General features: G+C 34.8%; 1 long non-coding RNA gene across 3 annotated transcripts in view; it reads left to right on the top strand.

The window, feature by feature from the left end:
- The first annotated feature begins 6,570 nt into the window (after positions 1-6,570).
- LOC143662638 (uncharacterized) overlaps positions 6,571-23,522 on the top strand; it is a 144,642-nt gene continuing 127,690 nt past the window's right edge. For all 3 annotated transcript variants that reach the window (XR_013165504.1, XR_013165502.1, XR_013165503.1), the window contains exon 1: positions 6,571-6,695. This is a non-coding gene — a long non-coding RNA (uncharacterized LOC143662638). The remainder of the gene's footprint in view (positions 6,696-23,522) is intronic.

Below are 23,522 nucleotides of genomic sequence, written 5' to 3'. Positions count from 1 at the left end.
GAGGTAGAAGCTTAGATTGCTGAATTAAGGCATTTTTTCTTTTCAACATAAGCATTAGATGCTATTAATTTCTAAGTCCTGCTTTAGTTGCATCACAGTAATTTAAAATATTTTCTAGTTTCACTTGAGATTTCCTCTTTGATCCACAGATTATTTAGAAGTATGTTGTTTTATATCCATATTTTGGAGGCTTTCATGTTATCTTCGTATCACTGACATCTGGTTTCATTCTGTTATGGTGAGAAATATGACTTTAATATGATTTCAATTTGTCTCAATTTGTTAAGGTTTTATTTACGACCTGGAATAGCATCTATCATAGTGAATGTTCCATGTGCACTTGAAAAAAATTTTGTTGCTTCATGGAGTTCTAGTTCAATTTCAGTTAGATGCATTTGGTAATTAGTGTTCATTTATTCTATATCCTTGCTGATTTTTTTGATCTTCTAGTTCTATCTGTTACTGGAGGAGTGTTGGAAATCCCCAACTATAATTGTGAATTTTTCTTTTTCTCCTTTCAGTTCTGTCAGGTTATTTACTTTATGTATTTTGAAGCTCTACGACGGTTCCATATAAATTTAGGGTTGCTATGTCTTCTTGGAGAATGGCCTTTTCATCATTAGATAATGTCCCTTTTATCCCTGGTAATTTATTTTGTTCTGGTGAATACTTTTTCTAATTAGAGCTTTGTGTGCATATGTATGTAGTGTTTGCATGGCATTTCTGTTTCCAGCATTGTACTTTTGATGTAACAATGTCATTATATTTTAAGAAAGTTTCTTTGCAGGCATCCAGGCCATATATAATTGGGTTGTGTTTGTATGTGTGTATGTGTTTGTGTGCACGCACACCTGTGTACCTGTGTCCATATTTTAATCCATTCTGCCAATCTTTTTTTTTTGTGGGCATGCGGTTAGGTAATTTTCATTGAATAAAATTCTTTAAATGTTTAGATTTAGGTATACCCCTTATTATTTTCTGTTCGTCCCCTCTGTTTTTTTGTTCCTCAATTTCCTTGTCACTGTTTTTTTGGGGTTACTTACTTAATATTTCATTTTAATTTATCTATTGCATTTCTGACTATGTATCTTAGTATAGTTTTTTCAGTGTTTTTTCTAAATGTTACTATGTACATAGTTAAGTGTAACAGTCAACTTATCAATATTTTACCAATGTCAATGGAATGTAGAAATCTAAGCGGAAGTCCATTTATTCTCCCCTCTTTGTGTTATAGTTGTCATATCGGTATATATATTTTATGTGCACATACACTGAAATCTCATTGATGTTATGATTTTTGTTTCCAAACAGCTAGCATGTTTTTAAAATTCAAGAGCAGAAAACATATCACTATTATTTAAACCCAGGGACTTACTATTTCTTTTGCTTCCCTTTCATTTCTGATATTTTAAGCTTCCTTATGTATCATTTCTATTCTGTCTAAATAACTTTCATTAATGTTTCTTTAAGACCTTCTCTGCTGGCAACAAATTCTCTTAGTTTTTCTTCATCTGAAGATGCCATTGTTTTAGCTTCATTTTTTTTTCTTGCTAGATTTTAATTATGGCTTGATAGTTTCTTGTTTTCAGTATTTTAAAAATGTCATGCCACTTCCTTCAGGCTGTCATTGCTTTTGTGACTAACCCACACTGATCTGAATCAATGTTACCTTGTAGGTAAAAAGTCACTTTTCTCTGGCTGTTTTCAATTTTTTTCTTTGTCTTTAGTTTTCAGCACTGGATTTCTTTGGGTTTAGTGTTCCTTGAACTTTTTGAATTTATACTTTTGGGTCTTTGGACAAATTTGGGGATTTTTCTACCACAATTTTTTCAAATTTTTTTGGCATCGCATTGGTTCTCCTTTTCTTCTGGGATTCCAATGGCACAGGTACCTGAGACTGTGTTCCTTAATTTTTTTTTCCTGTCTATTCTTCGAACTGGTTAATTTCTATTGATCTCCCTTCAAGTTCTTGGACTTTTTCTCTATCATCTCCGCTCTGCTATTTAGAACATCAGAGACTTTAATTGAATTTTTACTGTGTCCCTCATGTCTAAAATAATTTTTTTTTTAAGTAATTGGAAGTATCTACACAAAGTTTAAATGTACATTTCATTTTTAGGGCCTCCCTAGTACTGGCAGGGACTGATTTAAAGCACAAATGTAAATACATGTATCATATGTCTAAATATTTAAAAGTCACAAACAAAGCTAACTGAATGTTAAATAAAATATATTCTAATCTATCACCTTACAAAATTAACTTCCTAACTTTCTGGAAGGTCGGTTTCCAGTTTAGAGTTCTTTGACTCCTTGGAGTTCCATCCTAGCCTCCTATCTACCCCTACTCTTTCCTACAGCTTAAGCGGTCTCCTGAGACAAACCTGCTTCTTGTAGTGGTCTGGTCCGTCCTCTCAGCGCTAGTGGAATGGTAGCGAGGTGGGCATGAGATAAAGTGAATCTTTCTTTTTTGTTGTTTTCTTTTTATACTAAGTGTGGTTTGAATGCTTTACAGCAAGAACGTTTTAATTTATTACTTGTAAAGTCATATGTACATACACACATATAAAATCTTCTCCCCAAATGGAATTTTTATGAAACCATAACTGAAACTGCTTCTTTTGTTTTTACCCTCAATAGAAGCCCATGTAGTAAATCCAGTAATCCAACTTCATGTAAATTTGTGCATACGGGTGTGTGTGCGTGTATGTATGTATGTGTTTGTGTGTATTTAAAGAGATAAACATTATGTGAGTATATCAGAAAATATACATATAAGAATACAGGTGGACCTTTATAACTATTTTCCCAAGCTTTATTCATTGAAATACTGCATGGTGGAGAAAAAGTTAAATTTGAGATAGACTTCTGCTAGAACCAAATTAAATAAATATGTATAGTACCCAAGACTTGCTGCAATAATACCTACTCGATAATGCTTGGTTCTAATTCTCCCACCCTTTCAGTTTCTCAGAAATCATACTAATTAATGGGAATCTTCTGGAGTAATTTCTCAACCATTGTAGTCTAGCCTGTTAGAAACTCGGACTGGAAAAATTTCAGGCCACCTAGGAGGGAGGGGGATGACAAGGAAAGCTAAAGTGGAGTTACTTGGTAGCAAATAGAACCTGTTACATTGAATTTTGTGTGTTTGAACATTCTCTTTTATTCTTAGCTAGTTTTATTTAGAAGTATAGGAGGCATGAAAACCAGACAATTAAATTCAGAGAATGTGGCCTTTGTAAAGAAAATCTAAGAGGTCAAGCACAGTTATAGACAATTTCTCATAAAAGGGCTAAATTTCAATGATTTTGCTTCCACCTGATAACTGTGGAAATAGGAACTGGGTGAGAGTGGAAGGATTTGCTGTGGTTTCAGAAACCCATTCCCCTCATTTTCCCTCTTGGTGGACGTGGCCTGATTTTTTTTAAACATACCTTAGGTTTACAGTAAAATTTCAAGGGAGTATCTAAGGTGGCAACAAGTCAGGAGTGCACCCCTTTTGGAGAACTCCCTGTAGATGTGCCTCTTCCTGGGCTGGATTAAATATGGGCCTTTTCCAAGGCAAAGTATGAACAACTTCGTTGTTTTCAGTTCTGTCTCAATCTCTGACCCTCCACCCTCTCAGTGCTGATCAATGTCTGTGCTCCTTGAAGGTCAGGCCTTCTGCAGGCTGCCTGGATTAAGGTCCTGGTGTCAGAGCCTGTTATCTGCTGCAGAGCCCCTAATGCCATTAGCAAGAAAATGAAAGAAGCTTCTAACAACCTTCAGATCGATGCTAACGTTATAACTTCCAACAGCTGCTACTTGGCTTCTTTATTTGTTAAGACCTCCTCCTGTGTGGAACTTTCTTGATTCAAGTTTAATTCTGTCAATTTGACAAAGATGTTTTGAGCAGCTGTTCTTTATCCAGACCTGGGCAAGTCCTTGGAAAAGTGAAGCACATAGGATCGGATGGGTCCTTTCTCTCAAGATGATCAGCTCCAAGTGGAAATAGAGAAGTCATGAAGCATTTATAGGCTGTGAATGACCAAGATGATTTCAATAATAAAATATAAATTTGGAAGGTGGTCAGAGAAGGGAAACACATGCTGGGTACAAGAAAGGATTTGGCGGAACGCTGAGTAGAGGAAGTGTCTATTTTAGGGAAATAATAGCACATAGAAATCAAGATCGCCAGTTCTTAGCCTTATGCGGCAAGACACAGCGCTCTTCAGTGCATCAAATTCCCAGCTCCTTCCCGTTTAAGACTCAGCATTAGAATGACGTAGAAATTCCCAAGGAACAATTCAACCTTGTACACTACTTGAAGGCTCTTTTGGCAATGAAGGGAGAAAGTAATAGAAATCTCTAATAGTTGTTTTTTTTATTTTAGGAAAATCAGTCTAGTGGAACTGTGGCCTTCTACCACTTGCCTCATGAAGTTCTATAATGGAATTTCTCCTGCATTGATGTAAAAATCAATAGGCAAGGATTTTAGCAGACCAGCACACTTTCCTCACTATGTCAGGGCTGGCAGTTCTAGAATTGTGTCTGTCTGACCTCATATTAAAATAAGAGAAGGGCCAGCCATAGCTGGTGACTTCTAAGTATAGGTACTTTGAGAACACTTCCTGGGTCAAGTGAAAATACTTAGCTGGCCATTTAAAATTCTGTATTATCTGGGCCATACCTTTATTTTTCTAATCTCTTCCTTTCTTCATCTTCTATTTATATCTTTTATTGCTGACATTCTCTTCTGCAAAATATCCTCTGTACTTGCTATGGGCTAGCTTTCTTTGGCCACCATTTTCCTGCTTTGAAGTCTCTTTCTTAGTATTTTCTTCTCTTCACATCTATCTTTTTTCTTCAAAGTCTAATTCAGTCTATAAATGCTCTTCTCTACCAAGTCTTTGCTGTCAACTTCCATGCACAGTGAATTCCAGTTCTGACTTTCTGAACCACTTATTTGATACTTAGGTAGTACCTTCTAGCATCTCTCATGTTGTAGCTTATGCCCACATTTGATTTTCCAGGTATGATATCCTCCTATTTATGTTACCCTAGTTTTTCCTATGAGCAAACCAATTCTTGAGGTATGCAGCATGTATTTCTATTTTATGTAAACTTATACTGCATTGCTCCATCAACGTTTGCTGGATTAAAGATAGCCTAAGAATCTCACAGAAAAGCCAATCCATTGCCAAAATATAGGGCTTCCAGAGCAAACACAAATGAATTTAGATTTTCTGTTTCTTTTAGATAATTTAGACTACTATGGATATGCTATTCTGGAATCCATACAACATTTTTTTGTCTTAGGACTCCATGTTCACCTGATTGGCCTTCAACTCTTTGGCTACTACATTTCAACATTTTATTTTTAACTAATCTGATCTCTAAATTTTAGAGTTCTGCTCTTGTACCTCCATTATTCTCTGCCTACACTTTTCCCCCAGTTAATTTCAACTAGCCTCATGTCTTTAAATACTATCACTGTTGTCTTTCGGTTTCATGTTTCAAATGCAGACCTCACCTATGAGCCCTATGAGCTACTCACCTGCAAATGTAAACATTTCCAATTTAACATGTCCAAAATTCATTCTCTCTCAACCACTTGCATAACATGCCTCTTTTTACTCTTCCCAATCTCAGACTTGTTTTTCACACAAAAGTTGCTGAATTTATTAAAAAATATTTATTATGAAAAGTTTAAAATATATTTAAGTTCAATGGAATAGTGAATTTTCTTGTAATCATCAACTTTCTTGTAATCATCAACTAGCATCAGTGACTCAATGTTCCACCCTTCTCGTTTCATACATAACTTTCCCCACACCTCATTTGATTATTTTTATACTTCTTTCATATTTTCGGTAAAATTTATGTGGCCTGAAATGCAAAAATCTTGGGTACAATTTTTGATGAATGGATACATTTATGTTGCCAAAATCCCATCAATATAAAGAACATTTTTATCAATAAAGTGCTTTCATATCCTTTCAAAATCAATCCCTTACCTCACTCCCCCCACCCCCAGGCAACCAATAGTCTGAGATTCATCCATACTGTTGCATGTATCAGTAGTTAATTTTTATTACTGAATCTCCACTGTGTGAATATACCATAATTTGTTTATCAGTCCTTCTACTGGTCAACATTTGCTTACATTGTTTGGCTAATATGAATGAAGGTAATGGAACATTCCTCCACTCTTTTTCAGGTCATATGTTTTTGCTTATCTTGGGAAAATACGTAGGAGTAGAATAGCTGCGTTAAACAATTTTACATTACATGAAAATACATAAGCACTGTGGTAGACTGAATTATGTTCTTCTATTTAAACCTGTTCTTTATCTTAACCAACATCCCTATGAGTATGAACCCATTGTAAAGAGGATCTCTTGAAGATGCTTTCTTTAATATATATATATTTTAATTAAAGTGCAATCAAAGGGAATGAGATTGGGTCATAAACCAGAACAACCGTGCTTTATAGAGAGGAAGAAACCGGAAGCCAGAGTGAGAAAAAGCCATGGGGAGGAGCTGGAAACCGGAAGTCAACAGAACCGGAAGTAGAATTTTGAGCGTTTCTCCAGGTGAGCTGAGGTAGAGATACAAGCAAGGGAACTACCAGGACTGCTGGCAGCCGGCACCAAATGGGAGAAAGCATCTCTTTGTCAACATCTCAATTTTGGACAGCTTCTAGCCTCAAAACCGTGAGCTAATCAGTATGCTTTCTTTAAATCAACCCCTTGTGTGTAAGCAGCCTGGCACACTTATGACATTTGGGTTATTCGATGTGTTTTCCAATATTTGTGGTCTGCTGTCATAATTTTAGCCATTCTGCTGGGTGTTAGGTAGCATCTCTCTGTGGGTTTAATTTATATTTACATTTGAGAATTTTTTGTGTGCTTATAATATGTTAGTGTATCTAAGTTCCCTTTTGTTTTGTCTGTCTTTTGTCTTTAAACATTTTGTTGTTTGTCTTTTTTTAAATGGAGTTTGATGTGCTCTTTATATGTATGGGTACAAGTTCTTTGTCACATAAATCTTTTGCAAATATTTTCTCCCAGTCTGTGGTTTGCCTATTCATTTTCTTAATGGTGCGCTTTGAGAAGCAAAAAATGTTTAACGCTAATGAAGTCAGATTTATCAAGTTTTCTTCATTTATAGTTATTGCTTTCTGGGTCTTGTCTAAGAAATATTTTCCTACCTCCAGGTGACAAAGACATTCATCTACATTTTCTTTGAAATGCTTTATTGTTTTAGATGCTTAGGTGTTTTAGGTTTAGATGTTTGTTTTCGTATATGGTTTGAGGTAGAGAGTGTGGTTCATTATTCTTTTTCACATATGTATAGCCGGTTGTTGCAGCACTATTTGTTAAAGAAGACTTTTAATTCACTATAAATTGCGTTGGGAACTTGATGTCAGCTAATAAAAATTTATTAAACTTTTTCGTCTTCATCAAAATTGTTTTGACTATTTAGTTCCTTTGTATTTTCATATAAATTGTAGAATCATTTCACCAATTTCTATACAAAACCTGCTGGGATTGTGAATGGGATTTCTTTGAATCTACAGACCAATTTGAGGAAAATAAATCTCTTAAAACCATAAAGTCTTTCACTCTATAACCACAGTCTCTTTCTGCATTTATTTAGGTCATCTTTAATTTTTCTCATCATTGTTTTGTACTTTTCAGTATAGAGATTTTGAACATTTAACATTTTCTTAAGTATTTTATGCTAATATAAATGGAAAGTTTAATCTCATTTTCCAAATATGACTGATCTTTGTTTATTTAATCTGTACTTTGAGGTCCTTCAGTTCACTTATTAGTTTTAACTTGTTGTTGTTGATCCTTTAGAATTTTCTTCATTAAAAAAGTACAACTACATGGATGGACCTAGAGAATATTATGCTGAGTGAGTCTAGCCAAAAACTAAAAGACAAATACTGTATGGTCCCACTGATGTGAACCGACATTCGAGAATAAACTTGGAATATGTCATTGGTAACAGAGTCCAGCAGGAGTTAGAAACAGGGTAAGATAATGGGTAATTGGAGCTGAAGGGATACAGACTGTGCATCAGGACTAGATACAAAAACTCAAAAATGGACAGCACAATAATACCTAATTGTAAAGTAATCATGTTAAAACACTGAATGAAGCTGCATCTGAGCTATAGGTTTTTTTTTTTTTTTATTATTACTTTTATTTTTTTTCTCTATATTAACATTCTATATCTTTTTCTGTTGTGTTGCTAGTTCTTCTAAACCGATGCAAATGTACTAAGACACGATGATCATGCATCTATGTGATGATGTTAAGAATTACTGATTGCATATGTAGAATGGTATGATTTCTAAATGTTGGGTTAATTTCTTTTTTTCCGTTAATTAATAATAATAAAAAAAAGTACAACTTCCATGAAACCAGTTTTATACCTCCTTTTTCAAAATTTTTGACTTTTCCTTATTTTTCTTGCCTTATGTGTTGGCTAGGAGTAGAAGTGGCCAGAGTAGAAATCATATCCTTGTTCTTGGCTACAGGAAGGAAGAGTTCGCTATCTCACCATTAAGCTTGATATTACTTGTATGGTTTGTAGTTGCCCTTCAGCAGTATTAGAAAGTTGAACTCAATTTCTAGTTCCCTTAGAATATATATTTTTTTAAATTGAGACTAATTGTTTAATTTATCCAAATAGCTTCAGAACCCGTTAAAATGCTCATTTTATTTATTCCTTTATTTTGTCAGAATATAGATTACATTAATTTCCAAATATAAAGTCAACATTGCTTTCCTGGGATTTACTTCACCTATTCGAGGTAAATTGCCCTATGTCTACATTCCTGAATTACATTTGATAATATTTCTATGAAGGATTTTTTGTGTCTGGTTTTTTTTGTAATGTTTCTCAGATTTTGGAATCATGGTTATGCTGGCTTCATAAAATGGGTTAGACCATAGTTATAATTACTCTATTTTCTAAAAGAGCTTATGTACAATTGTACTTTTCTTAAGTAAATCTTTGGTATAATTTTTTTGTAAGATAATGGGACTTAGAATTGTGTGTGTGTGTGTGTGTGTGTGTGTGTGTGTGTGTGTGTAAGTTTTTGTTAAAAATAGAAAAATTCTAGTTTTCCATTTTATCTTATGTTAGGTTTGGTAAGTTGTATGTCCAGTATATTTTTTGTTTAATCCAAACTGCCAAGTTTGTTGTCATAATGTTGTCCATATATTTTTATTATCCTTTAAATGTATCTCTAGTATTTGTAGTGGTAACCCTTGATTTTAGCAATCTGTCTGCTCTTTCTTTTAAACTATCCTACTAGAAGTTTATTGATTTTTATGGCTCCTTTCAAAAAAACTATCTTTTGTCTTTGAAAATTTTTTCTAATTTTCTTTATTTTCTTTTTGTTAGGTTCTTGTTTTTATATTATTTACTTCCTTAAACTTACTTTGAAATTAATTTGTTTTCTTTATACTAGTTTAACTTGGAAACATACATGATTGGGTGTCAGTTTTTCTTGCACCCTCATCTAATTCTTATTTTAGCTGCACCCAGCAAAATTTGATGCATTGCTTTCTGTTATCATTCATTTAGGAAAAATTTTTCATCCAGTTTTCCTTTTGATTTATTCACATTCTCTCTCTGTCTGTCTTTCTGTCTCTCTCTCTCTTTCTCTCTCTTAATAGGTTATTTATGATTGTGTTGTTTAATTCCTAAATAATGTGGCATTTTTGCATATTATTTTGGTTGATTTCTAAATCATTTCTCTTGTGGGCAAATAATAGATTCTATACAATTTCAGCTTTTTGAAATTTGTCACTTGAACAATTGCCCAACAAGTGATCTATGTTATTCAGTCTTTTATATGACCTTGCAAAGAATGCATATTCTTTCCTTGTCTGGTTTAGGTTTCATAAATATTGATTAGATTAGGATCAGTGGTGGTGGTATTTAGATCTTGCATCTTTCCTCATAATTTTTAGTTCTATGTTTTACTGAGAAATGGATATTAATATCTGCAGCTGTGAGTGTAGATTTAAAAATTTCTCCCTTTAATTATTTTGGGTTTTGCTTCATGTACTTTTAGACACTTTTTATTATAAAATACATATTTATCATTGTTTATTCTCCCTGATGTATTGAACCTCTAAGAATTGTAAAATGTCCAGTTTTATCTTAAGAATACATTCAGTACTGAATGTTATTTTTTCTGATATCTGTATATCCATTCAGATTTTCAAAGTTTACTGGTTTTACCTACCTTTTTTCTATCCCTTTATTTTCAGTATATTTGTTTCTCTGTATTTAGAAAACATCTCTTGTAGATAATATATAATGAATGATGTGTTTTTATCCTAAGAAGCTTTGCCTCTTATATTGAGCATTTAGTCCATTTATTTCGTATAATTATTAGTATATTTATATTTGGGTCTATCATTTTACTATTTTTCCTGTTTTTCTTATTTTTTTCTTAATAAACTTTATTTTTAGGGTAGTTTTAGATTTACAGAAAGTACCTATTTATAACTTCCACACACATAGTTTTCCCCTATTACTAACAGCTTGCATTAATGTGGTACATTTGTTCCAATTGATGAACCAGTGTTGATGCATTATTAGTAACTAAAGCCTGTAGTTTATATTAGGGTTCACACTTTGTGTTGCATTATTCTATGAGTTTTGACAAATGCATGATATCATGTATTCACCATTATTTACAGGGAATAATTTTGCTGTCTTGAACATGTCCTGTTCAGCTTGAACATGGTTTCTTTCACTAAACAAAGTGCATTTAAATTTCTTCTATGTCTTTTCAGGGCTTGATAGCTCATTTCTTCTTTGTATTATGTTTTATTGTTGTTATAAAATATAGTAATAAATATATAATATAATACAAAATATTTTTCCCATTTTAATCATTTCAAGTATAAGATTCAGTAGAATTGAATACATTCACAATGTTATGCTACCACTACTGTCATCCTGTCTTTGGGTGCATGGATGATTCAGTGGTAGAATGCTCGCCTTTCACGCAGGAGACCTGGGTTCCATTTGTGGACCATGCAGCCTACCCGTTCCCCTCCAGAAAAAAGTTTTCATTACCCAGAACAGAAACTCCGTACTCATTAACCTATAAGACCCCCAAATCCCTCTTCCCTAAGCCCCTTGTGATCTCCAGTCTACTTTCTGTGTTTATGAATTTAGTTATTCTAGATATTTAGTGTAAGTAGGATCATATAATATTTGTTCTTTTGTGTCTGGCTTATTTCACTCAGCATAATGTGTCTATCAATGGGTGAATGGGTTAGCAAAATGTAGTGTACACATACAACAGAATATTCATTAGTCATAAAAAGGACTGAAGGTCTCACAAAGGGTACCACAGGATGGTACCATTGAAAATATTATGCTTATTTCTTTTTATTTCTGAATAATATTGTTGTATGAAGGTGCTATGATTTGTTTGTCCATTCCCCTATCGAAGGAAATCTTGAATTGCTTCCAATTAAGCATATAGCTGCTATAAACATTCAAGAGCAGGGTTGTGCGTGTAAATAAGTTTTCAACTTCTTTGGGTAAGTTTTCAACTTCTTTACAAAAGCGATCTACAATCACTGGATAATATGATACGCCTAGGTTTAGCTTTGTAAGAAACTGCCAAACTCTGTTGCAAAGTGACTGTAGCAACACCAACAATGAAAGTTCCTGCTGCTCCACATCCTCACCAGCATTTGGTGCTGTCAGTGTTTTGAATTTTGGCATTATAATAGGTGTGTAGAAGTAGTTCATTGTTGTTTTAATTTCCCTAGTGGTATATGATGTTGACCATCTCTTCATAGGCATGTTTCCATCTGTATATCTTCTTTGGTGAGGTACCTGTTCAATTCTTTTGCCCACTTTTTAATGCAGTTGTTCATTTTCTTATTTTTGAGTATACAAGTTATTTGTATATTTTGCCACAGCCCTGTGTTAGTGTGCATCTTACAAAAATTTTCTCCCAATTTGTGACTTTCTTTTCATTCTCTTAGTGTCCTTTCCAGAGAAGAGTTTTTAAAGTTTTTTTCTTCAGTTTTTTAAAAATGCAATTTTATTGAGATATATTCACAAACTACACAATCCATCCAAAGTATACAGTCAGAGGCTCAGAGTTTCATCACATAGTTGTGCATTCATCACCATGATGAATTTTAGAACACTTTCATTACTCTAGAAAAAGAAGTAAAAATGAAAGGGAACACCCAAAACATCCCATACCTCTTATCCCCCTCTGTTACTGATCTGTAGCATTGAAGTGGCACATTGTTACTTTCAATGAAAGGATATTAAGATTACTGTTAATGCAATCTTAAATGCTATGTTATAGCCCATAGTTTTTAATAGGTACATTTCCCCCCATATAACTCTCAATTATTAACTCCTTGTGATAGTGTCATGCATTTGTTCTAGTTCATGAAAGAACCTTTTTATATTGGGGTTTTAATTTTATGGATCATGCTTTTAGAGTTCTATCTATCTAAGAAGTCATTGCCAAATCCAAGGTCACCTAGGTTTTCTCCCATGATATCTTCTAGAGGTTTTATAATTTTGCTTTTTAAATTTAGAGCTATGATTCACTTTGAGTTGATTTTTAAATTTTATTTTAGATTCATTTTGTTTCCTTGCATGTGGATGTCCAGTTGTTCCAGCAGCTTTGTTTTAAAGAGTATCTTTTCTACATTAAATTGCCTTTGCTTCTTTTTCAAAGATTAAGCTTTGTGTGGGTCAATTCTGGATTCTCTATTCTGTTTTATTGATCTACCTGTACATTCTTTAGCTAATACCATACTTTCTTGTTCATTATAGCTTTGTAGTTAATCTTGATAGTGTCAATCTTCTAATTTTGTTCTGCAGTAATTGTTGTCTATTCTGGGTCTTTTGCCCTTCAAATATGAACTCTAGAATCAATTTTTCCATATCCACAAAGTATCTTGTGATTTTGATTTTGATTGTATTGAATCTATATATCAAGTTGGTTTTCATTTATTTGTTGTTGTTGTTCCTCTTTTTCTATATTCTTTTGGCTTAACTTAGTATTTTTATTTCTTATTTAATTTCTCTTTGCTATTTAGGTATACCATTTTTCATTGACTTTTGGTAATATGTCTTGGGATTATAGTTATCATCAAATCATTCTCAATTCATTCCTTTCATACCTCAGCAAATTCTCTTGAGTTGTTAGCAAATTCCATTGACTCTACTTTCAGAGTACATTCAAAGTTTGTTTGAATGTCTCCACTGTAGCTGTTTCAGTACTTGTCATTATCCTTTCTCACATGGGTTATTGCAAAAGCCTACATAATTACTCGTTTTTCTCCATTCTTGCTCTTTTTCAGTCTGTTCCAAACAAAACAAACTGAGTGATCTCTTTAACTATAAGTGAGACCACATCACTTTTCTGCTTCCCACTGCACTCAGCATAAAAGCTAGTCTTATCCTGATATATGGTAGTTTGGAATTATGTACCCCAGAGAACATGTTCTTAAACTTAATCTATTCCTGTGAGTATGACCCCATTATAAATAGGACCTTTTGATGAGGTTACTTTGGTTAAGGTGTGGCGCAAATGAATCAGGATGTGTCTTCATCCTACTACTGAAGGCCTCATAGAGAAAGCCACACAGAGAGATGCCCCAGGTGGAGCAGGAAGCTGGATTCAATGGGATCTGGTGGAGAAAGAAGACACCACCATGTGCATTGCCATGTGACTGCAAAGCCAAGCACCAAGGGTTCAGGCAGCCAGACCCTGAATGCCACAGTCTTCAGGGAGAAAGCATTGACTTGTTGACCCCTTGATTTTGGCTTTCTCCTAGCCTCAAAACTGTGATTCAGTAAATCCCCATTGTGTAAGCCAACCCGTTATAAGGTATTGCTTTAGCAGCTGGGAAACTAAAACAACAAACAAATCCTGGATGATCTATTCATCCTATATCCAGTTATCTCTCTGTTCTCATCTTTTCTTACTTCCACCTTACTAATCTCAATGAAAAGGGATTCTTTACTTTTCTTTAATATAGCAATTATGCTTCTGCCTTGGGTTCTGGTATTTGCTATTGCCTCTGCTTGAAGCCCTCTTCTCTAGGATCCCTATTCCTACCTTCCTCACTTTCTTCAAATCTTTGCTAAACTATCATCTTTTCATTGAGTTGTGTTTTCCTGACAACCGTATCTAAAGTTGCCCCTCCTCTTACCCAGACACCTCCTATCTACCTTTCTGGCTTTTTCTCCTCAGCACGTAGAACTATTAGCATGATATTTATTTTGCTTGTTATTTTGGACTTCATTCCTTCTGCCCAACACAATGAAATTGTAAGCCTTATGAGGACAGAGATGTTTTGACCATTTTGTTCACTGCTTTATCCCTAGTGCCTAGACTAATGCCTGTCACAGAGAACCTACTCGACAAAATGTGTCGAATGGATTCATGGGCTTAAAAGGGTCAATGACTTCAAGCCGTAAGATATGTGACTCCTGCTAATGACACAACTTGAGGTGCCGATAGAATTTTTAGGCCAAATTGTATCTTTTGCACGTCTCAGTGGCCTTGATTTAATTATCCTTTAATCTTCCTTGATAAATGGTGAGCTTATCTTGCCTTGAATACCTTTAAGTAAAGGTGATTTTGCTTCCTCCCCAGGCAGCTTGTTTCCAGAGTCCTAACTGTTCTAATAGTTACAAAGTTTTTCCTAATAATTAACCTAAATCCTCCCTCTGTTGAAACAGAAGCTCCATTAGCTCTTGCTCTGTCCTTGTTGACTAATGAGAATAATTGGTCCCTGTCCTTTTTATAGCCTCGCCCTTCTGTATATGTGGATATCTGCTGTGCTTCCCCTCAGCCATTGGTCAAAGGAGTGTGTCAGCAGGATGACCACATGGGGACCAGCTGGGCCCAGAGCAGGCATAAGCAGTTCATTTCATACAATGGAGATGAATGAAAGTTCTTTTGAATGAACAGTGAGTTTATGTGGTAAAGGATATACTTAACTGGGTTTGAACTCAGGTCTTGCATCAATGAATAGACTCTTGAACTACCTTAGGTCATTTACAGGTATCAGGCTGACTTGAAGCTTACTTTTTTATTAGCAATTAAGATGATAGCAAAATTTTTTCCAGATACTCCTTCTCTTTTCTTCAGACAGGTGATTTATACATTTCAAAAATTATAGAAGTTCTAATGTTTCTAGCCTCTTTCCCCACACTTAGTTTTCTAAAAAAATCCTTCGTTAACTAGAATTTGTGCAATATCTCTATATTGTGCTAGCCATTTTGCATTTCCTTAAAATTATAGTTAATTTACTTTTTAGGTGTGTATAAAGATATCCTGTCTGAATGCAGTTGCTTTCTCATGATGTTTTTCAAATGACACCTCACCATGAAGTGGCCCATTTATTTGTAAATGCAGAAAACGATGATAAAATAAATCAATTACATTTATATGGCTGATTCAACATAAGAAGGGAGGATAGTGTGACAAATGGAAAGGAGGCTGACTGACAGACGACATGGGTTGAAATTCCACCTCTTTAACTTTGTAGTGGTGTGACCTTTGGAAAAAGCCCTTTGAGTGAGTGAACTTCAGTTGCCTCATGTTTAAATGAGGTTTTAAGCTAGATTAACGCTATGATTTTTTGTTTTTTTGGTTCTTCAGTTTTTTTGATTCTGTGAAGGAGAACAACACCAAAAATCTTACTACCGTAATGTTTAAGTTTATTTTCTAGGCATTTAATGCCAATTAACAAGATTGGTAGCGAGCTATTGCAAACCAGTGTAGCACAAAATTATGGACTAAAAAGTATCTCTATGAAAAACTTTGGGACAAATCCACTTCATATTAATCTCTTGTGCCTTCCAAAGTGACGGCCAGATAATTTTTATTGTGTGTTAATTGTATGTGTATTGAGGTATTTTTCACATTTCTTTGGTGTTGTAGGTTGTATGGTTTGGTCTTCGAGTAGATAGTGAACAAGCAGCTGGTGTTTTATTGTCAGGTCTAGGTTTCTGGCCTTGTCAGATGTGTGATGGGGAAACTTTAGAGTTACAGCTGCTTATCATTTATGACTTGCACCCAAGATTATTACCTTTGACTAAGACTAAGCTGGTGGTATGTTATAAAAACTTATGATGGTGCTCACTGTAAATCAAAAGACACGGTGGGTCCCCATGTAAGAGCCCTGCTTTCTGTTGCTTCAGCACTTATCTACATCATTTTAGAGAAGTTCAAGCTGCCAACCATATCACCTCATTGTCATTTCACTGTAGAATACAGGGTGAGAAAATTTCGGAGGGCCATGGAGATTGCTGAAATCTTGATACTGACTAAGTAAAGACAACTTTGTAGCAACTGAGATGGAGGAAGGCTTTGGGAAGAGCAGGTGTGGGTGGGAAAGTTCAGCCTTGGACATTTTGAATTTGAGATGCCTATTAGACATCCAGATAGAAATGCATAGAAGGCAGTTAAATAAGTGATTTGGGGGTTTAGGGGAAAAGTCAAAACTGAAAATGTAAATGTGAGATTCTCTTGTACCAAACACTGTGCCTGGTAAATTGCAGGTGATAACAATTTAAAGCATTAGCAACTTCATTTTCAGTGTTGTAGGGTTGCTGTGATTCTGCCCTGGATAGCTGGTTGATTGATATTGCTCAAATTTTCAGCTAAGAGGCATATCCTGGGCCTGTGAAATGCACCACTAGTCTGGGAACCTCAAGGTGACTACTGACAGAATTGCTCTTTCACCCCCGCTGGTCCTTCTCCTGCCACAGAAGACAACATGATGTGAAAATCATAGGATTTGCTAACATGACTGATAAGGATCAGAAGATCAAGCTGTAGATCTCAGGGTATTTAAAGGAATACCAACCAGGCTTGAGCAAAGGAAATCAATTCCAGAACATGTAGCAGATGTACTGATAATCATAGATGGGCCCCCCGGTGGAATATTAACTGGTTTGGATATATATATTTTAATATAAAATGTATTTTAATGTAAATATATCTTAATATATCTAAAATGAAAGATGTGCTTTTCAATAAAGCAATCAATAGGAAAGCTTTTGAAAGCAGGAAATTTGCAACACTGTTTCCTTTCAAAGGCATAGATAAGAAAGAATCCCTCCTTTCTGTCTAATCCCCAGCTTCCCACTCCCATCCTCAAAGACACACAAACAAATCTTCCTTCCCATATACATCATTCTTTTGCTAGCCTCAATCCTGTGACAGAGAAGCTGAATCCTTGCAAAAGGCAGCCCCTTTCAGACAGGGGAGCTGTCGACAACATAGTTCCAACAAGAATTACAATTAGGTGGCTTTCTTGTTTTCTTTGTCATACTAAGAAAGATTGGATATATTAAAGCTTTATTTGAATTGGTTTATGGCTGTGCTCTTCATCAGTTTATCCACAGTCTTTTTGGTTTAATTATATGTTTTTTCTCTGCCATATCTGGAGCAGTTGCTTTTTTAGCTAGGAGAAGAACATGGCCTGCCATTAGCACACATTCTCCTCCCTCCTATACTTATTCATATCCTGCTAATCACTAAAAACCAAAGTCATCACACTTCCTCCTCCACAAACACTTTCTTTCTGTAAGGTTGATTCTAGTTTGAACCTAAATAGCTGAGGAATATTTTCCTAGTCTTATGTTACAAGGGGATATAAGGAAAGGGCAGCGTGGTATGGTCCCTGTGTCCTTCTAGTATTCACCGTCTAGGTGGGAAGCTAAAATAAGAAGTTAGATGGATTATGAGGAACTGAATGGCTTGAAAGGACTCCTAGCCAATGTATACTTGGGCTTCATTGCCTTCCCATTTCTAGAACTGAATCTGGCATTCAGGAAATGTGTATGTCCAGCCTTTGGCCACTATTTGATAAGAAATGATCATGCGTTGTAATTTCATTTGGATATTGAACCTCAGAGAAATCTCATATCACAAAATAGCTTCCTTGGCAGGGAGTCTTCCCAAGTACTCTCTCCCATCTCTGGGGTCTTTCAAGATGAGAAGCCTATGCAGAATGGCATTTCCATTCGTACTCATGCCCAGTTGGGGCCTTCCGCTGTTTTCTCCCATTTCCCTGCCTTTTCTTCACTTTGCTGTTCTTTTCTCTTTGTCTTTTCTTGCCTTTGTTCTCCTTCTCTGAGGACCCTTCTGCCTGGCACTGATTTCCTTTGACTTTCTGAGTTTAATTTTAATTCTCTGAAACTCATTCATTCCCTAATAATTCATGTATGAAGATTGGGGGACAGGAAAAATCCCATCAAGACTTGTTGAAATAAAGAGGCTATTTATTAATTTCCTCCCAACGCCCCCCTCCCCCCCCCCCCCCCCCCCCCCCCCGCCTTGGAAAGTTACATCCTTTGGCAGCCCTGTGACTGAAGGGAGATAACTTTTATGGGGGAAAATGAGCCATTACCCATCAACACTCCCCCCACCTGCATTAGGATGTGATTGGGGCATGGGGATTAGAGAGAGACCTGTTCAACATTTTAAATGTTGCTTCTCTGGATTCAGAGCATTTGGACAAGGAAACTCAGAATACTTTATTTTAAATTCTGCTTTTATAATACTGGTGCAATTCTCAAAGTTATCTGTTTGCTTAATATTGAGATTTTAGTGATGCCAAGATAAATCTCCAGTTTACAACTCCAGTAGTTTCTCTAATCACGGATGGCTAGAACTTTTTAGGTTGGGGTAAAGACTTTAATTCTTCAATTAGACATAGAGATCTGACGAAATATATTTGGAAGAGCAAAGACACTTCTCTAAATCCATAGTATAAAGCCAGTGTCTTGTATTCAGATCCTTTCTGAAATTTTTGAAAGGGGAGGGAAAGAAACTTCTGAGAAAGAAGAAGACTGAGATATAGAATAGAGCAAAAAGGGTTTGTTGGGGGAAAAATACTCAGATATTTAAAAAGAAAATCATGTCTTACTTTACAAATTTGCTGAGCAAAGGTCTTGAAAATGCTTAAGTGCCTTTATATTTTATGAAACTAGTATAAAGTTTACAAAAAAAATCACAAATATGCTTGTGGGCAATTATACACAAATACACTTTTTTCATGTACTTACAAGCAAACATGCTCTTTCATAGGTACACATACACATACACTGAAACAAATGCATACTAGGAAAATACAGATACTTAGATTTGTAACGACTGTCAAAGTACTGGGTAGCACTCATTAATCTTTGTGGCCTCATAAGTGACATGACTGTATTTCATAATATGCAACTGTTTTTTATTTTGTTAAAAATGAAATTGTTGTAAACTTCAATGGATAAGCTCTTTATTTGTGACTTCTAGTTATTGTTTCCAGTTCAGTAATAATCTTTAGATTCACATACAAAAAAACTTGTTTTCTTGTCCCTTAGATGCACTTGATGATTTTGATAGACAATCATCATATTTCCCTAAATCTTTTCTGTTTAGCCCAAGATCTTTTGTTCTTCTTTCTAGCTTTAAATATTAATAAGAGAGCCGTAGAATGAGGCAAATGAGGTAAAGAACAATGGAAAAATATTCCAGTGAGCTCAGTTCTTATTGGTAGTGAAGGTAAGTTTTCTAATTTATGGCCTGTACAAACTTCTTTAAGAATTTCTCTCTGCATATGACCTCTCTTTTCATATATATTTTTGCCCTCTAGTTTCAGTTTTATATGGTTGTTGGATCTATAACCAAGATTAGCGTCTCACCCTGTGCTTGACTCTACCTCAATTTTCCATCTGATTCTCTCACAATATAAATAGTTACATAAATAGTCTCTGTAAATAGTAACACCTAACACCTATCACAATGCTTACAATATTCCATATCTGCCCTGACCTAGGACCTCCTCTCTTGATTCCTCTGATTCTATTCCTTCAGAAAAAAGGTGATCAGATTTCAATTTTAATGACAAAAATCAATCAAATGAAATGCAAGAAAACAAATAGAGATTAGCAATGCTCAAGCTCTAACTCCTGTTTTGAAAAAATTGTACTACATAAATTAACTCAGGACTAACCAAATGAAAACATAGAAAAGACATAAATAATTTTGAGTATTTAAATGGAACACAACTATAGATACACAGGTGATCAATTGTTTAATTATTGTATTCAACAACCTAGATAAAATAGATACTTTATTGAAAAACAAAAATAAAGAGATTTACAAATTTGGATGAAATAAAAACTTTTAAAGATATTTAATAGTCAGGATCCTCTCACTTAAAAAAAAACAGCAAAGATAATTTTAAAAGCAAGGTTTGCCAACCATAAAGGAGCAAATTCTTGCTGTCTTATATAAATTACCCAGAAATGTTTAAAAAGGGAAATCATTTTACTTACTTTTTTAACTTTAATAACATTGTCATTTTAATTGGAAAGGTAAATAATCCAGTTAAACATCAACACATACATAATAAAAAGACTCAGCAGAGTAGAAATGGGTGTGAATTTTTAAACAGATGGAAGGTAACTCCCTGAAACATAGAGCAATTATTATCGTTTGAATGAGACTTTGTTAATGTTTATAATAAACTCAGGAACAGGGCAAGGATTCTTCTATTGAACATCATAGTGGAGGTCAACATCTTCGTAAAAGCATTAGAAAAACAAACAGAAAAGGTATAAAATTGGGGGAAAAAAGTGGCAGAGCTTTTTCATTAAAGAATTAGCATTATCATTGTTAATTTTATGATTGATACATGAAACAAAAATTTCAGTGTAATAATATCAACTTGGGGTGGTGCTTCTTAGGAGAAAGTAACTGAAATGTTACCGTTTTACAAGTTTTTAGTTCAAATAACAAAGTACACGTTTTTTAAAATAAATGTACTTTGCAAACATAGCTTAAAGAGCTCATATGTTGGTAAAATCTTCACTTCCTAACAGGATAAAAATCAACCTTATCTAGAAGAACTCAGTGTCAATGTATGTCTCAAGAAATTCCCATAGGTCAAGTTCAAATTAATACTGGATGACAGTACAGAAAAAATCGGAAACATAACATCATGAGTGAGAGAGCAAAAACATACCAGCAAAATAAGACACCCAAAGATATCCAGAGATTATAATTGTACTAACCCATTAGAAAATAAGAGCAATGTAATTGTAAAAATAAGGAAAGTGCTGGGAAAATGAATAAAAATAAAACACTATTATAAAAAATGACAAATAAGGTTTTTAAAAGGACCAAATGGAATTTACAGAAATAAAGAAAAATATATAAAATTTGAAAATAAAATCTCAATTATAGACAGTTCTGGTTTTAGCTTGGAGATGTATATAGAGATGGAAAGAACATCACTTCTGCCCTTACAAGACAAAAGCTGAATAAACTTAGAAAATTAGAGACTGTTTTTGACTCCATCAGAAAACTAAGATCAGAGAACAAGCAACTAACCTGAAATCTAGAGGAAGATAGGCATCTTCAGGGAAAAGAAGGACCTGAGCATTTGCTTATCTGGAGCAGATGCTGCTAAAGGCCAAATAAGTGGCAAGAAGATTCAACTAGATTTGTGTTTTAATTAATTGCTAAAGGCAAAGGGTAGGCTACAGTGTAGATGTGAAGCTTCTGGGAGTCATAGACATAGAGAGCATGGAGAGATCTGCATCATGCTGCAGACTTTTTCTCCAGGAACAGCATCATGCTTGTATAAGGAAAATTTAGGAGAATCCCAAGAAATCTTTCACCATGATGCTGCCTGGGGGAACAGCAACAGATGCTGACATATTGGCCAGGCCCATCTCCCCTGTCCCTCCAATGGAAGAAAAGCCTTGATCTTCAGGGGAAAATGCAACAAAATTGAAACTTGAGAACACTGGTATAAATCCACTGCAGCTGGTAGAGCACTACAAGGGAAAAAAATAAAAAAAACTCTTTCCTTGTGGGAGAAACATGATTATAGACTAGCCACGCCTTATGCCATTACATCTGGAGGAAGGGCAGAAATATTTGTGAAGACCCATATCACAAACTGTGTCCACGGGCAGGCAGTGGTGGCTCACTGGCGGAGTTCTCGCCTGCTGGGCCAGAGACCCGGGTTCAATTCCCGGTGCCTGCTCATGAGAAAAACAAACAAAGAAAAAACTATGCCCACAACACCTTCCTAAGACTGAATCTTTATAAGAACATTGAAGCAAGCACCCTCCCCTTACACACTACCACCATGTTAAAAAGTGTAAAGTGAAAATAACTGGAATATAACTAGAAGATCTGTCAGAGAAAGAACTTCCATGGGGAAGAAGTGAAAAGTGAAGACCCAGTTCCAGGCTGGAAGACTCTAGGCCAAGTGGGAAGCAGACATTAACAAAAAGGCACAGGTATTTTTGCCTGCAACATAAAAATGAAGAATCCCTAGTACAATACAAGACCTCTGTTTAACTGTGGATAATCATAGCAACAATTAAAATCAAACCTAGCCCAATATAAATCCTACCCTATATAGCTAGTAGAAGAACAGATGTGCTCATCTATGAGCATTAAAAAAAAAGAACCCTCAGTATCTACTGTCCTATATGTAGTTGTCAACCAAAGAAAAAAAGAAAAAGGATACAAGAAACAAGAAACACAGTCTTAAGAGCCAAAACAATCACTTTTCAGACTCAGATATGACAAATATGTTAGAATTAGCAGATAGTGAATTTAAAATAACTCATATATAAATATATCAATTGTTATAATGCAAAAGTTATGCAACATGCAAGATCAGATAATTTTAGCAAATATATGGAAACTATAATAAAGAATCAAATGGAAATGCTAGCCATTAAAAAACAGTAAAATGTGAAGAATGCTTTTCATCATCTCATCAGTACACTCAACAATACTGGAAAAACGAATTAGTGAACTTGAAAATAAAATAAGGAAAATTACCCAAATTGAAAAGAGAAATAGGAATAACTTTTGAAGGAACAGAGCATAAGAATAATTTAAAAGAAAACAGAGCATCCGAGAATTGTAGAACAAATCGAGCAATCAAATTGTGTATACTTGAAATCCACTTGGAGGAGAGAATGAACGAAGTAGAAGAAACATTGGAAGAAATTAAGGTTGAAGATTTTCCAACATTAGTGACAGATGTCACATTGCAGATTCAAGAAGCAGGGTCAATACAAGTTAAAAAATAAAATGAAATTAATCACATCATGTTAAAACAGTTGAAAAACAAACAAAACTAAAAACAAAACCCACATTATCTAGAGAGGATCAACAATAAAAATCACTTAAGACCTTTAATATGAAAACATGCAAGGAAGAGGACAATGGGGTACATACTTAAAATGCTAAAAGGGGAAAAAAAAAATCTGCCCAGAATTCTATACCTAGCAAAAATATCCTTCAAAAGAGAAAGAGAAATTATTTTTAAGGAGGAAAAGCACTGAAGGAATTCATTGCCATCAGGCCTACCCTATGAGAAGATGTTTAAGGCACTTCTTCAGTGAGAAGGAATGTATGTCAGAAATGTTTTAAGAGAAACAAAGTGTCAAAATGGAATCAGTGAAGGTGAACT

The sequence above is a fragment of the Tamandua tetradactyla genome, chromosome 18, assembly GCF_023851605.1.
Source record: "Tamandua tetradactyla isolate mTamTet1 chromosome 18, mTamTet1.pri, whole genome shotgun sequence".
Lineage (NCBI taxonomy): Eukaryota > Metazoa > Chordata > Mammalia > Pilosa > Myrmecophagidae > Tamandua > Tamandua tetradactyla.
Note: the sequence above shows the minus strand (reverse complement) of the source record. Positions and strands in the feature narration are given on the sequence as shown.